The 16737-nt window shown below is 35.4% G+C and overlaps 1 protein-coding gene across 1 annotated transcript in view; it reads right to left on the bottom strand.

The window, feature by feature from the left end:
* The window catches only part of LOC126810931 (beta-1,4-N-acetylgalactosaminyltransferase bre-4), a 30270-nt gene extending 14568 nt beyond the window's left edge, over positions 1-15702 (bottom strand). The window contains exon 1 of the mRNA XM_050536332.2: positions 15570-15702. The gene's annotated coding sequence lies outside the window, so the exon portion shown is untranslated. The remainder of the gene's footprint in view (positions 1-15569) is intronic.
* Positions 15703-16737: the final 1035 nt, after the last annotated feature.

Genomic DNA, 16737 nt, shown 5'->3' with positions numbered 1-16737 from the left:
TTTAGCTCTTGCATGCTGTATGTTGAACATCTATAATGACTGGTATTAAATTCTTGGCAAAACTGTGGAATGTACAGATAGACTCTCTTATCAAAACACAAAATTCCAGATGGATTAAGCACCTTCAAGTTCGAACAAATCAAATATCAACTGAAAGTTGGAAACGACTGACAAAGAACACTAAAAACCTTGATTTAAAATTACCTGCATAAGCATAAGAAAATTCCCAAAACGCGTACACATGGATGAAAACTGACATGTAGAATAATATAACCTACCGGTATCTACAATCACTTTAAAGAGATATTAAGATATAAACCTGCCACAAAGAGAAGCCACAGTGAAAACACAAACCTCTAAATCTATAATACAAACAGGGTTATGTACTATCTATATCATAGTTTTCAGGAGAAACAATCACTATGTATGCAACCATGCCATTTACAATAAATCCTGTGTATATCATATTTGTATTGTCATTACATTACTCGTCATAAGCATATAATTTCTAGATACCGGCGGTACTGTATATTAAATACTATAGGCATACAGAAAGCATATGTCTCTTCACTAAAATTAATAACTAACATCCAAAGAAGGGTCATATAAGGCATAACATTTATACCACAAATGCTTGACAAAATCTGGAGGGTTAATTCCACCACTGTGCAAAATACATGGTATTTTATAAAGTGAGAACATTAAAATGAAAGGAAGTAAAATGAAACAAGTCTTAATCACTTAATGATATAAATACTAACTATATACTGTCTATAACTACCAGTAAAAGATAAATTTTATATAGTGCAGTATGCACCGTGTGTAGAATACCTTCATTAAAATATCTCATTTCTTGTTCATTTCATTTACTCACGAAATTTTGTATGTCCTTAGAAATGTAAACTACATGTAAGTTGTAACAGTAAAAAGAAATACACGAATATAATCAAACTATTTGAATAGTAAACATGTGTTCATCTTCTTAGTACTGAATGAACTTTGACAAAAATCAAATAAAAAATGATGTACATTCAGCCAAGAAGAACTTTGGGATTTATTCAAGATCAGTTGTCAGACTACATTGATACATACATGTATATAAATAACACATGCAGGATTGGTAATGATGTAGTCTACATGGTATGTCTGGTTACTACATGTATTCATTTATATGACCAAAGCTGAGTTCTATGTCAACTGTTTATACATTAATATGAATTATGAACACAAAGGGACCCCTTGACAATTTGAATTTTATAGTCGAATATCTCAAATGTCATGCTGAATCACACAACAGACCTTTTTCCTGTTATTTGTAGTTAGTAGTGGTGTTGTGCATGAGGCAGTGTATGCTTAATCTTTATAGAGCAAACTGTTCATAATTCTCATTTGAGGTATTCACATAGTTAACAACCTCTTGTAGTACTTTATTAATACATTGTTAGTCTCAAAATATATGCATAATATTAATAAGTTAAAGATATTATGCAAGATTTAGAGAAAGAGCTGGATATTCTTTCTAAAATAGTTCAAAAATGAAGATTTGGCCAGTAACTCTACACACATTTCATGGTCTTGATTGTCAAGTACCTTTGCCACGATAATAAGTCTTGATTGTAAGCCCTTCTTGCAGCAGTTTCCACCCCTATAAGCGTTTAATGCAGATATGACGGGCATTGTCTAATCAACTCAATATCTAAGCCATAATTCAATGATCTAGTGTATTGATTAAGGGCTTGTCATGTGAAAAAATGTCTAAATAATCATTTAAATAACAATTGAAGCCAGAAAGATACGTTGCCAGGCAACGAAACATACACCCAAACCGCTAAGTCGTCCAGGCAGTAAACAAGTGTTGTCACATTTTATTTCTTTTGTCAGTAATGAGAAAATTTACATCACATGAAAATCTGATTATGAGTATTAACCCATGAAGTAATTATCAGAAAACATTATAACTTCTACAAGATTTTTTCAAGGTGGTCAATTATTGAAAATAGTTGAATATCAATAGGCTTCTTCGTCTCTAGAGAGTCAACAAGATATTTCAAAGTGATCAAGGGTTATAACTCTGCCAGTAATTATCGGAAATCGTTGAAAATCAATAGGATCCTTCGTCTCATAACCTTAAACAACCTTAGAGCATCACAAGATTTTTCAAAGTGATCAAGGGCCATAACTTTGGCAGTAATTATTTGAAATCATTGAAATTCAATAGGATCCTTCGTCTCATGACCTTAAACAATGTGTATAAATTTAAAGTCAATCGGATATTAACTTTGGCCTCTATAGTGTCTACAAGATATTTCAAAATGATCAACGGCCATAACTCTGGCAGTAATGATCGGAAATCGTTGAAAATCAATAGGATCCTTCGTCTTGTGACCTTAAACAATGTGTATAAATTTAAAGTCAATCGGATATTAACTTTAGCCTAAAAAATATATTTCAAAGAGATCATGGGCCATAACTCTGGCAGAAACTATCGGAAATTATTGAAAATCAATAGGATTCTTCGTCTCATGAACTTAAGCCCTGTGTATAAATTTAAAGTCAATCGGATATTAACTTTAGCCTCTAGAGCTTCCACAACAGTTTTCAAAGTGTTCAAGGGCCATAAAACTGGTAGTAATTATCGGAAATCACTGAAAATCAATAGGATTCTTCGTCTCATGTTCTTAAGGGAAAATTCCCAAATTGATTTTGGAGAATAAAACTGCTTAAGTTTGTGTGAAAAGCCCTTAATGACCTCTAACTTAGCCTAGAGCAACTACCGCAAGCCATAATCTTTCAGAGGCATTTAGTAACTGGATAGAGCAATACACAAAAACACATACTTATGGAACCAGCGGCTGCCAGGCAGGATACGCCCACATTTTGCAAGAGATGGATAGAGAACAAGCTAAACAAAAAGCGATTTTTGAACAATCAAGGGCCATAATTCAGGAAGTTACGATCCGATATGCGTGAATATCGACAGGAACCAAGATCTTTGGGTTATAAAGATATATTTCAAGTTTCATCAAAATCGGCACAAAATTGTGACCTCCAGAGGGTCCACAACCTTGATATACCAGATGTTTACACTATTTGTGTACAAGGGGCGGCCATTTTGTCTGGCAGTTTTGGTCTGATTTTCATGAAATTCGAACTCAACCAACCCTACGGTGTAACGGTGATATATTTGAATGTTTTTTAAATCAGATAATAATTGTGACCTCTAGAGCAACCACAAGCTAAAAACGCAATTTTTTGTACAATCAGGGGTCATAATTCCGGAAGTTACGATCCGATATGCACAAATATCAGAAGCAACCAAGATCTTTCGGTTATAAACATGCATTTCAAGTTTCATCAAAATCGGATTAAAATTGTGACCTCTACAGGGCCCACAACCTTGATATACCATATTTTTACACTATTTGCGTATAAGCCATGGCCATTTTGTCCGGCAGTTTTGGTCTGATTTTCACGAAATTCAAACTCAACCTTCATTATGGTGTAACGGTCATATATTCAAACGTTTTTTTAAATAGGCAATTTTTTGTACAATCAGGGGCCATAATTCAGGAAGTTACGATCCAATATCTGCAAATATCGAAAGCAACCAAGATCTTTGCATTACAAACATGCATTTCAAGTTTCATCAAAAGGCAATTTTTCCTACAATCAGGGGCCATAATCCATGAAGTTTCGATCCGATACATGCCAATATCGAAAGCAGCCGAGATCATTTGGAGATAACCCTATATTTCAAGTTTCGTCAAAATAGGATAAGAATTGTGACCTGTAGAGAGTCCACAAACATTTGTGGGCGGACCGACCGACGGACAGACAGGGGCGACGACGATATACGTCCACATGAAAATGTGGGCGTATAAAAACAGCTACTTAATTTATATGGGCAAAGTTTCGAAGAGTATTCTCTCAACGTTATCAAGCTAATACATTAATACAAGAATTATGAGATCAATATATACAGAAAGACTACAACAACAATTCATGAAACCATACAGGCCAACAAGATCAAAGGGGGTATTCTACACAAACTAGGGGACTTGAGGCGTAGACCTTTGGGGATGATGTTGTTGTCTCTGCATCGCATCAGGAAAGTGTGGTTACACTTCGTCTTAACATATTTACCCTCTAATCTGTTGACTGTATTGATAGAGGATACTGCCATATTGATGACAATAATAATCTTTCAGAGGAATTTAGTAACTGGATAGAGCAACACACAAAAACACATACTTATGCAAAAACAGCTACTTTATTTATTTGGGTTTCATTTCGAATGTGATACGTTTTCAGACAACTTCCAATTGTCGGTATCACTCTTATGTTATAAGACTGGCGTCCAGGTTGCATGATACAAAGTGCCTGGATAACACACTTTGTTTTGTTCTAGTCCGGTGACAAATGAGTCTTCGTCATTCATATCTCTGTGTTTGACATTTCTGTGCTAAATATGGATATTATTATAGACATAACCACAACTAAACACCATTTGAATCTGGCGTGGAATTATAAAATATCCTGTTTTATGTCTCTTGGCTTCCTCTGTGCTTTTTTGATCAATCTTTTGGATGGGTTGTTGTTTTTATATTTTCTTGTGATGAAATAGATAGGCCTACTTTTGATCTGCAAATGATACATTGTATACTATACTAAAATACAGAATGGATTCTTTGTAATTTTGAAGAGGTTTTGGCTTATAGAGATAGCAGGTTGTCCTGTATAAAAGGAATGGCTGATAATTTTTGTCAGTTGAAAAACTGTCATTCAAAATGGTTGAGAAGTGTGTAAAGTTTAGTAAGGCAGTGAAGAAAAACCAACAGGCAATTTCATGTAACAATGTGCTCAGCGGACTTGACACACAGGACATGTGGTGCAAGTATGTCTTTCTTTATGTAAATTTTTGATAAAACCAAAAACTACCAAATAAATAAAAAGACTATCTTTTGTTGAAAGACTTGAAAAAAGTAATTATGTATTGCAATGTGTATATATGTTTTAAATTCAATAAAAGAAACGTATGACTAATTTATAAACCAAATGACATCCTTGGAATGGTTTTTGTTGATATTTGAATATTTTGTTTTCTTCAGAATTGTCTAGAAAAAGCTATATGTAGAGGCAGCAAATGGGGGAAAGCTATCGATTTTTTGTGCATTATATTCCGAGTAGGTGACACATCAAGTAATCCACCCACCACTATTCCTACACCACTATCAAGTTCTGATGATATTGAAAGTTTGCCGGATTTGCCAACACCAGAAGATGCTACGACTGACAAGGTTGGCAAGGGTGAGATGGATGGATTGATTAATGGATTGAATGTATAAATAACAGTAATTTCTTTACTACAACCCTTATGCTGTATTATGCTTACTGTAGATGAAACGGTTGTGTAGCTACTGCCACAAACCCAGAATGATTTTGTTTAGAGTGCCAAATGACGACAAACAGATAACTGATCAGTTATATCATTTACATTTTGTATGGCATGCAAATCTTTTCTTTTCTTACGTAATAGCAAAATGATTTATCACACAGCACAAGATTACCAACCCAATCCACATTACAAACTTTTAGTTTCCTGTAATCAATTTTGCAACTCTTCCACAAAATAACACTGTCGTTCGTAAATTCGCTCCTGTATGTTGTAGACTTTTCTTGCGTTTCGGAGAGCCAAGGTGGCTAAGTGGGTACGACAAACAAAAGACGCTGGCTCGCTAGACAGGAGGTTGTGTGTCCAATCCCTGCATTGGCCGAGACAGTTCATCAATAGTGCAGGACGGAGCACCTGACAAAGACAGCTGTCTAGCCATTCGGATGGGACAAAAACCAAGGTCTCGTGTATAGATTGGCGTGCACGTAAAAGATCAATTGGCTGTTGCAATTCGAAATAAGAGTTGGCATATGCCAGTCTTTATTAGCCCAGGACATTAAACCCCATTTTATTTCATTTCAATGTTACAGTTCGAGCAGAACAGTGGGACATTAAACACCATTTCATTTCATTCCATTTCTTGCGTTTCCATTATTGTGACAATCTTTTCCTCGTAAAGATTATCTTCAACGGAAACGGAGCAATGGCCGCGCTCGTTTACCGGTATCTTTTCTTTCCCGTTCTTCCCTTCTCCATTCCTGTTAACTAAACCACAAAATTTTAAGATACATGTACTGTAGCTATCAACCACTGGGTCTGAAATATTGAAACATAAAGGACGTTCAATACTAATATTTTAAGGCATTATGTAAGATATATAGAGTTGGCCATTCTGACTATATTTTAAAAATAGATAATGCAGCGGTACGATCGGCCAGTCTCCTTGCGTAATACTTGGCATCGTTGTGAAGCTGTGAATCGCTAGTTTATAAATGTGGCCAAAGTATTACCAATAATCCCAATTTTAATGAATACAAACGAGTTTTAAAACCCATACAATACATAAAAATCATTGGCCCAGACACATTATGGCAACATCTTCGTAAAGTTTGTCATCTTTTCAATCAAAATTAGCTTTGAAATCATTCCAGTTCCCATCTCGCTACTTCTCCACATAAATACACACATTCGTCCTTTACTCGCATATACTCTTTCTTTCTTCTTTTCTTTGCCGTATCTGTTACTGTTCACTCTCTTTGACACTTTCGAGGGTTATCCATGATGAATTGAACAAGATAAAACTCCTAACTTTCAATTTTACCCGGAAGATTTACCTTTTTTAGGCGACAAACTATAGCGATTGGCTGTGTAAAAATCAAAATCCAATCAGATTTCTTTTCTCAAATTATAGCTTACCGCCAACAGTCTGAGTTTATCAAAGTTCTCTATTCATCAAGTTTACCATTGGTATAAAATAGTTGCACTTATCAACTTGCCAACGAAAAGTTTGACTCGAACTTCTTAAAAATGCTTGTGTCCGGAAAAGCAGTTTGGACGATCACATCCAAACAACTCAATATTTTGAACTGAACTTTTTAGACATGGTAAATACACGGACAGGGGGCAACGTTTTCGATATATTTGCTTCCGGACAACGTTTTTAGGGGGGATCTATCGCATTTTAAAGGGTAAATACCACAAAAACCCTAGGTGGATTACGGTGGATTTTCAGTGTGTTGTACTGGGAAAGGTCATCTACAAGATGGTACCAAAAAATGTGTGGTGGGCCTTTCAGTATTTTGACTAGACTAATATGGTCTGATCGTAAGGTGGTATGATATTAAGAATGTCTATTTTGGAATCCAAAACAGAATGGACAATTACACATATGTCAAAAAATGCATATGAGGGTCATTCCATGTCAAGTGGACCAGTGTTTGTAAAGTGAACCCCTCAGAAAATTATGTAAACAATATATGTTATAGTACATACAGCTTTATGTTAAACTGGAAAGTTATATGACTCTAGCATTAATATTGATAATAAAAGGTAATTGAAACAATCTAACAACCTTACTAGGTCTTTAAAATTTAACCTTTTAGGTCTTTCTATCTTAAAATTACTAAATCAATCACTCAATAATCTGTTATACATAGCAGATGACATGATACTTTATCAGTTGGCACATTTGAAAAATGGGTCTTAATTATTTAAGGAAATGTGAGAAATACCTTATTTGTTGCTCTTGCACTCATAAAAGAAAAGGTCAAAGAATGTAAGGTTTTATTTTAGATTCAGAAATCAATTTATGGTCAAACAGTTTATCTATTATTTATATCTAAGATCAAGTAGAAAAGATTAAATCTCGCAACCATTGCATGATATGAGTACATGTAAAAAGGAAACAAGTTCATCAAATGACCAAACTCTAACAACTATATTTTCATCACTGCTAACACGATATCAAATATTCAAGCCAAGATCAAAAGTTACTGGTAGGTATATGGTAGATGTAACAATTTATTTAACATACTTTTGTCTTTCCATATCCAAATTACTTATTGGTACTAAGGAAAAAGTATTGTCAGGAACATTTATTGAAAGATTAAGTCTTAAGACATTTAAAACCATAGTTCAAAAAAACAATTACCGGTAATAGATCCAGATGAATATTTAAATAAACAAGCCAACAGTGAGGCTGATGTCCCCCGCTGAAATCCCAAAATAAATAGATATTAATTAATCGCACATTTATTCTTTTCAAAAGTATCGAGCAATCAAACTTAACACTAAGTTTCATCACTCACTATCAGATAGAATCAAGATTATCTTGTCCCAAAGCATCGACCAACGGAATTGATGACACACACTGAGGTCCCATGTACACATTGGCGTGCACATAAAAGAACCGTTGGCAGTTGGATTTCAATATAAGATTAGGCCACAACGCAACTGCCCAAGCAAATTTCCCTTGTAGTGTATGCCCGTCTCAATTAGCCCAATTGGAGCAGAACTGTCTGTCTGTCTGTCTGTGAGGGGGGTTGGATGGCTGTATCATAAAGTCTGTCAATGAGTCGACTGGCGTGGTTTCAAATCCCCGGTTGTACGTGACAAGGAGTAGAGTCGCCTGCCCAACCTCGTGGGTTTTCTCCGGTTCCTCCGGTATCCTCCCACTGCTAAAGACCCCTACGCGCAAGCGAATTATGTAAATAAAATTAAGCCGTATGTTAGTCCCGAAATGACCTAGTTTATGTCGAGTGGATATTAAACCCCATCTCTCTCTCTCTCTCTCTTTCTGTCTGTCTGTCTGTCACACTTTTTGGGACACAATAACTCTAATTGAGCTAGAATGTTCAAACTTGGTGTACATGTTTATTAGGTCGATGCCTTGATGAAGTTCAAAGATGAGAATTTTCTGCTTAGGGTAAGCAGAGATAAGCAATTTGATTGGTTGATACTTTGGGACAGGATAACTTTAAGTGAGAGTGATGAAACTTGGTGTAGTTTCATCACATCAATACATTGAATAACTTCGATAATGATTATTCTCTGCTGAGGGTAAGCAGAGCGATAAGCAATTTGAATGGTCGAGACTTTGAAACACAATAACTCTCCGTCTTATTGAGCTAGAATGTTCAAACTTGGTGTAGGTGTTTATTAGGTCAATGCCTTGATTGAGTTCGAAGGTGAGCATTTTCTGCTTAGGATAAGCAGAGATAAGTAATTTGATTGGTTGATGCTTTGGGGCACGATAACTTTGGTTATAATTAAGTGAGAGTGACGAAACTCCAAGTATAGATTCATTTTATCATTACCTTGACTAAGTTTGATGATGAGAATTTTCTGCTTAGGCTAAGGAGCAATAAGCAATTTGATTGGTCAAAACTTTGGAACACAACAAATGTTTAAACTTTATGTAGATGTTCATTAGGCGAATGTCTTGACTGAGTTCAATGATTAACATTTCAAGCTAAAGCTAAGCAGAGCTAATCAATTCTGTTGGTCGATGCTTCGGGACAAGATAATCTTGATTCTATCTGATAGAGAGTGATGAAACTTAGTGAGTGTATAGTTTGATTGTTCGATACTTTTGAAAAAAAATAAATGTGCGATTAATTAATATCTATTTATTTTGGGATTTCGGCGGGGGACATCAGCCTCACTGTTGGCTTGTTTATTTAAATATTCATCTGGATCTATTACCGGTAATTGTTTTTTTGAACTATGGTTTTAAATGTCTTAAGACTTAATCTTTCAATAAATGTTCCTGACAATACTTTTTCCTTAGTACCGATAAGTAATTTGGATATGGAAAGACAAAAGTATGTTAAATAAATTGTTACATCTACCATATACCTACCAGTAACTTTTGGCCCATCCTAACAACTATACATTGACCTTTGCCAGGCTCTCTGTCCTACACCAATGACGAGGAAGGGGGAACTATGTCAGAAAAAAATGATGAACTTTCTTGGTCAACACATAGATTGGACACGGCACAACCAGGTTAGTGAGCCAATTCGATTGCTCCTGAACCTTTAGGTAACTAAAAAGCAAAACCTTCATTGGCATTTTGACAAGATATTCTGACATATTCTATGGCAATAACTTTATTAGTGTCTAACAGGCTGCTTCATTTCACTAATCTGAATATATAAATTTCTAGCAGATCAGATATAAACTTTTGTCTCTAGTATAGAGCATTCACAAGATTCTGCAAAGTCAGCAAGGGGTCATAACTTTAGAAGTAATTAATGTCTCACTAATCTGAATAATACAACTTTTGTTGTTAGTGCATTCACAAGCTAGTGTAAAGTGAACAAGGAGACTGGTCAACAACTTAATAATAAGTTATTTCATCACAATTTTCATATGATTTTGATGAAACTTTAAATATATGTTTATATCACCAAGACCTCAGTTCCTTGAGAGAGAGAGAGAGAAATGGGGTTTAACGTCCACTCAACACAAACTAGGTCATTTCGGGACTAACATACGGCTTAATTTTATTTACATAATTCGCTTGCGCGTAGGGGTCTTTAGCAGTGGGAGGAAACCGGAGGACCCGGAGAAAACCCACGAGGTTGGACAGGCGACCCTACTCCTTGTCAATTACAACCGGGGATTCGAAACCACGCCATTCGACTCAATGACAGACTTTATGATACAGCGCGCGCTAACCATTCAGCCATCCACCCCCCCCCCCCCCCCAGTTCCTTTCGATAATCACAACGTAACTTCCTAGATCCTTGCCCTTCATTGTTCGAAAAATCATGTTTTTAGTTTGTGGACCCTCTAAAAGTCACAATTTGGATTCAATTTTGAAAAATGTTTAAATATATCACTGTTGTGTTACACCTCACTGAAGGTAGCGTTCAAATTTTGTAAAAATCCAACTGAAACTGTCGCCCCTTGTACGCAAATAGTCTCAAACTATGTAATACCACAGTTGTGGATCCTCTAGAAGTCACAATTTTTTATGTGTGTTTATAACCCAAACAAAGATCTTTATTCCTTTTGATAATTTCCTGGATTATGGCCACTAAATTGTATGAAAAATTGCATTATTTTTAGCTTGTGAAACCTCTAGAGGTCACAATTTTTGTCTGATTAAAAAAAACCTGTTTAAATATACATGTATCACCGCTACACACTAATGATAATGGAGTTCAAATCACGTAAAAATCAGACAAAAACTGCTTGACAAAGTGGCTGTTTTTTTTTTTTTAAATGGGGTTAAACGTCCACTTGACACAAACTAGGTCATTTTGGGACTAATATATGGTTCAATTCTATTTCAATAATTCGCTTGCACATAGGGGTCTTTAGCAGTGGGAGGAAACCAGAGGAACTAGAGAAAACTCACGAGGATGGAGAGGCGACCCTACTCACATACAACAGGGGAATTGAAACCATGCCAGTTGACTCAATGACAGACCTTATGATACAGCGTGCACACGCTAAACATTCAGCCATCCAACCCCTCCAAAATGGCTGCTGCTTGTACGCAAATAGTGTAAAAGTATGTAATACCAAGGTTATGGACCCTTTAGAAGTCAAAGATTTTATCCGATCTTGATTGATGAAACTTAAAATATATGTTAATATCCAAAAGATCTCAGTTCTTTTTATTTTTGTGCATATCGGACCGTAACTTGATTATGGCCCCTGATTGTACAAAAAATCACATTTTTGTTTAGCTTGTTCTCTGTCCATCTCTTGCAAAATGTGGGCATATCTTGCCTGGCAACTGCTGGGTTTTTTATGAAATGAAATGAAATGGGGTTTAACGTCCTACTGTTCTGCTCCTAACCTGGGCTAATGAAGACGGGCATACGCCATACAGTGTGCTATGAGGGAAATTTTGCCAGGGCAGCTGCGCTACAGCCTACGCTTATATCAAATTCCAACTGCCAAGGGATCTTTTACGTGCATGCCAATGTGTACACGGGACCTCGGTTTTTCATCCCATCCGAACGACTAGACAGTTGTCCTTGTCAGGCCCTGTCCTGCATCACTGACAAGGGGAAACCACGCCGGAAAATCGGGATTAACTTTCTCGGCCAATGCAGGGATCGAACACCCAACCTCCAGGCTAGCGAGCCAGCGTCTTACCCACTTAGGTTTTTTTTATGAACTTAATACAATGCAAAATATACATGTAATAAGTGGTAATTTAAGGTTGACCTTTCAGTCAAGTGGTAATTCAAGGTTGATCTTCTTGTCTTTTCAACCTTGTACCGATACTCATACTGATAATAATGCACATAAAATCATGAATGTACTACATGATAGATCACTCTTGATTTATTTGAACAGCATTCAAAGTCTTTGTGCCACATATGTTTAACAAACCATTAATAGAAAGTAATATGTTAACAGAATGATCAATGTACACTAATATCGCGAAGTAACACAATTAAAAACCTATTATTAACTCTATGTTATTTTATACTGGTTTAAAGGATATAAATCCAGATATCCAAAATTCTGTTCAATGCATTAAATCTATTAAAGAGAGAAAAGTAAATTATTCAAGGCACTGGCAATATGAATAAATTTAATGTCTATTCTGTTTCATTTCAATTCTCAGGTTACATTAGTTACAATACATATATATCATATTTTCTTTGAAGCCCTTTTTCCAGATTACATGAATTTGTCAGCCAGTTAAATTGTCTGCATTGGTATATAGGGTGGCATTTTTTAAATAGTGTTTGAATTCTGCAGTTATAGAAAGTATATTACAATGTACAGTTTAAAATGTAATGAAGCATTTATAGAGTACCTGAACCACATTAATGATGAATTGTTGATTAGCACTATTTCATTAATTAGCAAAGAACAACTCCAATATCTCAAGCTAGCTAAATTTTGGCATTCCCTTTAAGTTTTAAGATTAAAAACATTATCATTTTTAGTATATTATTGGCGATGGCACTGGCACTTTATGCCTGTAGTTGCTGGCCCAAACTCATAGACCATACATTAAGATAAGAAAATGTGGAATGGTTTAAAATCATAAAAAAGACTAGACCATGCATATAAACCCTGTTTGTGTTTGCATAGTCCAAAAACTTTTTTAAAATAAAGTTCCGTAAAGACTATAACACTTGTTTGCAAAGTCTTCAGTAAAAATTACTATTGTAACCATAGACTGGCATTCCCGATATTAATTATTTACAAATTTAATTGATTCTTTTTGTAAGGATTTGCCTTTGTTAACGAAAAAGTGAAAAGTGTTTTTGAACATGTGACATGTACATGTAACTGGCCATATATCAAATAATTTTTTGAGTGAGTAAATTTACAATTAAATATTAATCCACAATCTATACAACATGTTCATTAAAAACACAAAAAAGAATTTAATATTATCCAATATCTAAGACACAATAAATATTTTAAGATCAGTCTGGTTGAGATATTTTTCTTTATAATTATAGACCTCATAACGAGGCGCCTTGATGAACGAGAAAAAAAAGTCGGTGCTTAAGTGATCAAACTGTCCTACTGATTTAGACTCGACTAACCATGGCCATGGGCAAGCGACTGCCATGACTGCTCACGTATTTGATTAGAAATTACAATAAAAATTTAATGTAAATCGGTTTATATATATATATATATATAGACATGTGTGCTCTTTGACCCATTTTTGTCCATTTTAGATTCCGAACATAGGCTCCTTTAAAGGTCACCGGAAAAGCATCAATTTTTTTTTAAATAATGCAAGTAATTGTGCTAACACAGATTGTTTATTTACGGAAAGTTACGACAACCCACGGAGAATGGCGGAAATTACGAATGTTGAAATTTACCTGTTGCAGGTAATATTGACATTCGGGTTCGGGTTATACTTATGGAAAGGATATGCTGACATAATTACTTGCATTATTTGAAAAATTTATGAACCTTTTCGGTGACCTTTGAGTAGGCCGATTTACCCAATATTAACTAAATACATGTACAGGTAATACTAAATACCACCACATACTACCTCATTATTGTGAAAAACAAAATAGTTGAATTATACAAAAAAAATTGAGTTAAAGGAGCTAATCACTAATATTTGGGACCTAGAAATTGACACAAATGGGTTGCATCGCATATAATAATGTAATATTAATGTATATAAACCGATTTATATTGAATCGTTTCTATTTTTACTGTAATTTCTAATCAGGTATGTTCGGCGAAATATGCCAGAAATCTCAATTGAATGATAATCTCTAGCGTCTGGTTACTCTCCAGATAAATGAAATGAAATGGAATGGGGTTAAACGTCCTACTGTTCTGCTCTTAAACTGGGCTAATGAAGACGGGCATATGCCATACAGTGTGCTATGAGGGAAATATTACCCGGGCAGCGGCACTACAGCCTACTCTTATATCGAATTCCAACTGCCAAGGGATCTCTTATGTGCACGCCAATGTGTACAAGGGACCTCAGTTTTTTTGTCCCATCCGAACGACTAGACAGCTGTCCTTGTCAGGCCCTCCGTCCTGCATCACTGACATTGACAAGGGGAAACCACGCTGGAAAATCTGGATGAACTTTCTCGGCCAATGCAGGGATCGAACACCCGACCTCCAGGCTAGCGACCGTCTTACCCTCTTAGCCATGTGATTCCCGACTCTCCAGATAAGAATATGGTGTCACCGTTTGACATGAATATGTGGAATATGTCTCTAGCCATATGTTCTTGGAGTCCCCTGTTATATATATGGCGCTGAATCACATTATCATGGTAAAATTTTTATTTTGTCTTAAATATTGCATATCAGAAGCCCATCTTTTCCCGATAAAATCACAACACCAATGTTTATTTAAACTGACAAATAATTTGTGTTTTCAATGTCGAAGATTTTGGATGATATTTATTGAGTTAGAGACTTCGTCTTAGCTACTTTAATGCAAGACGTTGAATTATTGACTATCATATAACTTTTGCCATACATTTTATGCAATTTTTCCACAAATTAAGTCAATTTTAAAAAAAAAAAAAAAAAGAAAATCTTATGTTAGTTTTTCACTATAATGAGGTAATATGTGGTAGTATTTTTAGTATTGGGTGAGTATTGGGTTCTGTCCGTCTTTGATAATAAAATGAACAGGTAAGCTTAATTAAATATGAAAATTATATCAAACACTGAAACAGAACAAAATTTCTTATATTTAAATCTTTAAAGTATTACAAGTTTACAACCGACAATAAGTCCGTAATGCAAAGATGTTGCAAAAACACACCCAAAAACACTGATTTAATCCAATGCAACTTTGTGCAAGCAATGGAACCTAGCTGTGGTATTGTATAAACAGTAATACTAATATAATAGTCAGTATTTGTAATTAGCTATGACACCTATATTGGAATTTTTTAATGTGAAATTGATTTTAAGCCACCAGAGTGTCCAGAGATAACAGATTTACTTACTGGTAAAGGTTTTTAGAATTGCTCAATTTTGTGGCAAATTAAATTATCTGATTAAAAAAAATATATTGCCCCGAAACTAGCCACAAGGAACAATACAAAATATAGACCAAGGGCAAGGGCTCGGCCTATTATTATTTAGTTTTTTACTTTTTTGACAGTTCAGAGTTATCGACTTTTTTTTTCTTACCATAAACATATTTACCATGCATCTATATTAATATTCATAATAAATAGCCTACCTTAATGCACTTTCCTATTGAAGCTTAAAATACATTTATCTTTATGCATCGCCGTTAAGATAACTTCGGTAACTTTTTTTTCGTCTGTTTTAGTTTTCCTTTATCTTTTTGTCTTTAAGTTCAATACCGGAAGTTAAATGACCAAGTCCAACTTGGTTATTGTGTTCTTAGCACTCACTAATTTATTCAAAGGGGTGTCACTGTTAGGCAGAGGCAAACTTAGCGGTATACAGACAACTCATCCCAAAGACAGCTCATTTTAAGACAGCTCATCCCAATATAAGACAACTCATCCGAAGGTTAGGAGACGAGTCATCCCATGATAAAAGACAACTCATCCCAACTTGGAATGAGTTGTCTTCTAAATTGGGATGAGTTGTCTTCTAACTTGGGATGAGTTGTCTTATATTGGGATATAAACAGACAACTCATCCCAAGTTTTTGTCTGCGATATCACCTCGGTGGAAGCGGACGTAAAATACAACTAACTAACAACAACAACCTAAGTTAGAAGCCAGCTCATCCCATGATAAAAGACAACTCATCCATCTTGAAATCTATGTTTGGTTCCTTTCCATATTATAGCCCCTGATTGTACGAAAAATCGCGTTTTTAACTTCTGGTCCCTCTAGAGGTTACAATTTTTATTCGATTTGAACGGCGTTCGAATATATATCACCATTACACTATAATTACGGTTTAGTTCACATTTCATCAAAATTGGACCGAAATGCCCGACAAAATGGCGCTCCCCTAAAAACATGCAATACCCAGATTAGATCTAAATATTAAGGCCAACGGCAGATTGCGCCAAGATCAGGAGATCTAAATAGGGCTAGTGCCAACCCTAACCCAAAATCTAACCCTTACCCTAACCCACAATCGTCGGCAACAATCACGTGCCCTAACCATGTTTACCGTCGTGGCCTTGACGAAATGTGCCGGGGGCTTTAATATTCAGTTCTGACCGTAATACCCAGGTTGTAGACCATCCAGCGTTTCGAATTTTTATCCAATTTTTATGAAACTTAAAATATATATATATATTTATATCCCAAAGATCTGGGATCATTTCGATACTGGCGCGTATTGGACCGTAACTTTCTGGATTATGACCCCTTGATTGTACGAAATATCACGTTTTTCGCTTATGGGTCCTCTAGAGGTC

Source organism: Patella vulgata, chromosome 2, assembly GCF_932274485.2.
Source record: "Patella vulgata chromosome 2, xgPatVulg1.2, whole genome shotgun sequence".
Taxonomy (NCBI): Eukaryota; Metazoa; Mollusca; class Gastropoda; family Patellidae; genus Patella; species Patella vulgata.
This window is presented reverse-complemented; position numbering and strand designations above follow the sequence as displayed.